Source organism: Henckelia pumila, chromosome 2 (genome assembly GCF_033568475.1).
Source record: "Henckelia pumila isolate YLH828 chromosome 2, ASM3356847v2, whole genome shotgun sequence".
Lineage (NCBI taxonomy): Eukaryota > Viridiplantae > Streptophyta > Magnoliopsida > Lamiales > Gesneriaceae > Henckelia > Henckelia pumila.
In genome coordinates this window covers 79,550,419-79,556,381 of record NC_133121.1, presented here as the reverse complement: position 1 = coordinate 79,556,381, position 5,963 = coordinate 79,550,419, and the positions used below count along the sequence as shown (strand labels likewise).

At 33.6% G+C, this 5,963-nt stretch overlaps 1 long non-coding RNA gene across 1 annotated transcript; it reads right to left on the bottom strand.

Moving 5' to 3' along the window:
* Window positions 1-1,565: 1,565 nt before the first annotated feature.
* LOC140878419 (uncharacterized) lies at window positions 1,566-2,864 on the bottom strand. The gene is made up of 3 exons (XR_012149336.1): window positions 2,739-2,864; window positions 2,493-2,531; window positions 1,566-2,000 (listed from the first exon to the last, which is right to left on the bottom strand). It is a non-coding gene; the product is annotated as an uncharacterized lncRNA (long non-coding RNA).
* Between the last annotated feature and the right edge of the window lie 3,099 nt (window positions 2,865-5,963).

Genomic DNA, 5,963 nt, shown 5'->3' with positions numbered 1-5,963 from the left:
ATTATGAATTCTTGGTTAGTAAACTCGAAAAATTTATGATATAGATTTTTTTATGAATTAAGCTGGTTGATAGTCCACTGAAATCGAACCTCTAGAATTTATCTCTCATTGTTTAATCGTCTTGCTAGTTTATCGTTAGTTAAATTTAATTGTTAGAATTTTCACTACAAGAAAAACGACTAAAGACAACGGATTTTATCCGTTGTCTTTTCTCCCTACGACAATGGATTTTATCCCTTGTCTTTTCTAAAATCCGTTGTCTATTCTCCTTACGACAACGGATTTTATCCGTTGTCTTTTAGCGGACTTTTAACAACACCGAAGAATACAACGGTTTTAAAATGACAAAGACAATGGATAAAATCCGTTGTCGTTTCTCAAATAAAAAAAATAAATTTAATATACATATTTCAATATTATAAATAAATCAATATTTAAAATTTCCAAAATAAAATTTAATAATACATTTTTCAATATTACAAATCAATCAAAACTCTAATTTTAATTCAATCTGCACTGTAAAATAGAGTTATGAACTAATAAAATTCGAATTATAATTCAAAGCATACTAAAAAATATAGCTATGAACTAATCTTCATAAACATGGAACCCTCATTTAACAATCTTCAATCCTCAATCTTCAATATTGCTACCTTGCTGGACAATACAAATGTAGCAATCTCAATTATCAGAATATATTTTTCGAATAATTTAATATATAACAAGCAATCTTAATTATAAGAACAATACAAATATAGCAAAACATATTAGGAGAGGAAGAGGACTACGACAGAAACAAAATCAAAGGCAGACAACTAACCTACTTGGCGTATGAAACAAGAAGTCTAAACCAAACCAAAAAAATATCACAGTAAAAGCATTTTTTTATATGAATATTTAAATCAATTACTTTGTCAATTCTTTGTATCATTGTATCGTACAAATAGTATCCTAAAATCTAAATATACTCTTTAGATTACCAGCTAATAGTTTGCACAAGTACCAGAATGGTTTATATACATGTATTAGGTACAGAAGATGACACTATCAATTCTTAATAGAATTCTAAATTCCCTTACTTATCCTCTTTAATTCTCCTAAAAGAAATTAGCAAGTCTCTAACAAAGAGAATTCCCAAAAATTGAAAGCAAAGTATGTAATTGAAATAAATGGAATTAACTAATATATGATTAAATTTTAACCAAAAAGAAAACAACAACAATACAACCATATCACGAAGCAATAAAATGAAACAATTAAGTCAACATACCTACCAAAGGTGTCAAGATATTTTTTACATCGAGAATCAGAACCCTGCAGTAGTCACACTTGATGCCTATATGTTCATCAAACATTTCACGATGCTTCTCTCTTTGGAAACTAGCTGCTGGACTTGATGCCTATATGTTCATCAAACATTTCACCATCTTTTTGTAGATGCATATACCAGCTTGCAGAAAATTCCTTAAGCAACATTGAAAATAAGAACAACTAACTGGAACATAAAAGAAAATTTATACACCATTGATTACAGAGTATAACTTCATTGAATTATATGATCCATTCAAACATAAACTTCAATTTTGTATTCAATCAAATTTCATCAATAACTTAGTCCAATTTAAATAGAGCTTGTGATCTTATGACACATCAAAATACTACATCTAGAATTGTACGATACGACAAAATCATTACTTTAGTTCCTTAACAAAGATAGGTCAACAACCAAAAATTACATAATCAATAACAGTGAGATATTATGCAATGAAATCAAATTAAATAATCGAGGTGGGTAAAATCTCAATACCGAGCAGCCAGTAAATCTCAAGGCTTGATAGCTCTAATGTTCACACTTTCATGCTTTAGCCTGTACCTATATCAGATTAACGAAAACCACACAAATTGGTATCAAATATATAAATATTCTAAAATCACATATTCACCTGGTTTTCTCAAATATAAAGCTCTATAAAGAATCGAATTTTAGCACCTTTCAAAACCTACAACAACAAAGGATTATTCGAATCGAACCTCAACTAGAGCGACAAAAACTATGCTAGTGCAATATTATGGTATGAAAACCTGTATGAAGATTAAGATAAAAAGGGGTCCATAATTTGTCAATATCCAAATTCATAGAACGCCTTTTAATAATCGAAAACAATATCAAACCAATTGTAGACAGAAAGAACATTTGAGAATGCTATGCTTGTGTCATTTTCAAAAGGATAAACTTGAGGGTCCAGCTGTGGGACTGGAAGCACAAACTATTGATTTTGGGGAAAAATCATTAATATAGTATAAGAAAACAGAAAATCTAGATGAAGGCGTTTACCAAACTTAATATTTGATGTAGACTATGCAACATAATAAATACTCACTTGACCAAAAAAAATAAAAAGAATATGCTCCAAAAGCCCAATTTTAAGTGATTGAAAATCTTATCAACTTTATTAGTTGTATCTTCTTATGCTTAATATGAGTAAAGGTACCTTTGTGCCCCTCAAATATCCTGCACATAAAGCCATGAGCTGCTAAGTGAACATGAAACAGTAGCAATCATATTAAATATTGAAACAAATGACAATGAAGAATCCAAAAGCAAACCTTGCTTTGAAAAATAAGAAGATGCTTAACATACATAATAAACATGCATATCAATCAAAATAGAAGTAACACTAAACTATGTGTACTTCATAAATCTAGTCATAGAGCAAACCTAATGATGCCATTGTTACCATAAAATTTTCAAATACAAGTCGGAGAATCCACCATGGGTACTTGTATATGATGCAGTCAAAACCTTGCAGAACGAGTGCACTACAGGTCTAGGAGGCTCCTCCGAGGAGTTATCAAAGCTTCTTGGCTTAGTCTGCTGCAAATATGCAGCCATAAAACTTATGTAAATTTCAAAATTTAAACCTTAAAGCATTTTGATGAATATCACATAAAAAATAAAAGAAAACACAAAAATAAATATAGGTTCTTACATCTATTTCTGGCAGCAATATAATCTGTGCATAAACTTCATCAGTGTCCTTTTCAGCCGTTAAAGTATAAAATTCCACAAAATTAATAGACCATCATACCATTAGAATTAACAAGTAAAGTCTTGCTAAAAAAATTATGATTTATGGCTTAAATCGAAGCTGAAGATGTAAGGAACAAATTTTTATATTAGAAACTTGATTGTCTCTAGTCGTCTGAGTAGCACAAAAAGCCAAATCAAAGGGAATTACTTATTAAGTTAGTATAAAATTATGCAAAATTAACAAACCATCATGCCATTAGAATTGAACTTGACACGTCGTTCGTCGAAATCTTGATTTGTTGGTCCCTGTGCTTCCGTGTAGGCAGCTATGACATTCACTCCTAGAGCGGTGATATCAGGATGAAATTACAACATGAAAATGTATCACATCCCCTTTTTATATGAAAGGGAAGTACTTATTAAGTTAGTTAATTTTCTGTCAAAAAACCTTTAGTATTTATGGTGTGATGGTGCTAGGACCCTTGGACGAAAAGGCCTCCATGGATGGAGCTGATTTTGTACCTAATTGAGTCCGGGGTCGAGTGATAGAAGCTACACCAGACCTGCGGTAAGAGTTGCTAAATTTTCATTTTAATCCCTACAAATGAAAGCAGGGGATATAGCTTGGGTCTTGATTAAGCGGAGAGGAGAGTAGTGCTAACCTCGTGGAATTAATGTATGAAAAGGGCAAGTACATCGATATAATTGATATGTGAAGCGGGTAGGACATGAGGATTAGCAATAATTATTTCATAACCAGAAGCCTGATTGTTGGCTAAAACCATTCCCACTGCTCCAGCTAAGGCCGCTTGTTGTACTTTGTCGACCCTCGCGTTTTCTCCTCGTAGACAGACCAAGATTTTCCCCTTCACCTTTTCTGGGTCCAGAGTTCCAGCTTGACAAAGAATCCTGGATCCATGTAAAGTTATTTTGCAATTAGTTATCAGTGAAAAACACTCTCCAACATGACTAAAATAGGAATTTTTGTGCTCTTACGCCTTCTTAGCAGACACATTAGCGGCATTAGAGAATGCAGCAGAAATTATGGGGAAGAACTTATAATTTTACTTCATACAAATCGACGAAGAAAGTAATGCATCCCAAGAACACAAAACCGACAGATCTTCAACTGATATGGAAAAAAACCCAAAAAAAATAGAAAACATGGAACAGAGAAAGACTAGACTATGCTCGAAATATCTTGAGGTTAGGTTAAGAGCAACTTACAACCGAAAATCGAAGCAAACTCGCATAAGAAAGATTAAGAACAATGCGTGTAGTAGGTCATCAAACAAGACTTCGAGTTGCTCGATTCCTTGCTCAAACATTATGATTTATGGCTTAAATCAAAGCTGGATATGACTTAAATCAAAGCTGGAGATGGCTTAAATCGAAGCTGGAGATGTTTTTGGCGATCGATCGGAGGCTAAGGCGCCGGAGCTGAGCTGGGTCGGAGGGGCGACGAGTTGGGGCTAGGGTTTGGGCTTCTCTTTTCTTTCCTTTTTCCATTCTTCCCTTAAGAGTGTAGACATGTTGTAGGTTGCGTGCGCGCATACACACACACACACATATAATTAAAACTGTTGTCGTAGGCCATAAAAAAACCCGCTCATAGACAACGGTTTTTTTTTAAATTGTTGTATTTAACACATATAATTAAAAACCGTTGTCGTTTTTCATTAAAATACGGCCAATGACAATGATTTTTGTAAAAACCATTGTTAAAGGTCCAAAGACAACAGTTTGTGTATAAAACCGTTGTCTTTTTAGTGTGGTTAATTAACATATTTTTTGTAGTGTTTTAGTTAATTGAATCCAAACCATCATCGTAACTCTAAATAGGATTAAGATATAATTAGTTATAAATATTTAATATAATATCATTTTATTTATTCTCTGTGGGATCGACTTGGAACTTCTATATTAAAACTTGACACGTTACGCTTGCGACCGAAAATCACGCAACAACCCCACTACAGACTATAATAAGGTATATCACAACGTGATATTGCATGCAACATAATAATCATGACATAATATATTTATGTAAAACATGCCTGATAACATGCAAACATAGAACATGCATACTCAACTAGGATATCTCAGATAGTACGTTTGTACCTTTTACCAGCAATCTAGCAATTTTGGTCCACAAGTCCAAGCCTATAAGCAAGTAATTATCATATTCATAATTGCAGAATTAAAATCTTAACTAGACTAATAGCTACTCTCAAAAGCTAATTAGAGTTTAGACTTATACTTGCATCTGTTGTCAGTTCACTAATGGCTATGGCCCCAAACACTAGGCACAACTTTGCTATGATCCAGTAGCACTTCATTATCGCCCATCCTTCGAGACAACGCCTAAAAACCCTAAAATAATGGAATGAAACGAGAGAGGAGTTGTTGAATTCACATTGAAGAATGGCAGCCTCGACCCCTATTTATATCGAAGTTCGGACCATCCGAACTGGGGCTCAGACATTCCGATCGATGTTCGGAGCTTTCGATCGTTCAATCGGAGGTTTTGATCTCTACCCACCGAACACATGTCCTATGATTGGACAATTCATGCTGCCGACGTTGTTCGGAGCTTCCGAACTGGGAGTTCGGAGCTTCCGAACTCACCCCTGTCTAATCACCAATCAGAAATCCATATCTATTTGTCAGGGAAAATATCAGACCTTTTGATCTCCAGTTTAGAACATCCTATCTGTACTTCGGATCTTCTGAACTAGTCGGAACCCTATGCACTCCGGACTATTTCCTGATGTCCTGAATCTATTTTTCTATTTATTTTCCTCAAATGAAGATTTTTTAATCATGCTTTGACCATTTAAACATGTTTAGGCAGTTTAATTACTTAAAAAGTAATTGGATTACTACATCTAAGCTAATAGATACTCCTTAATACTACTAGGGATCTCGGACT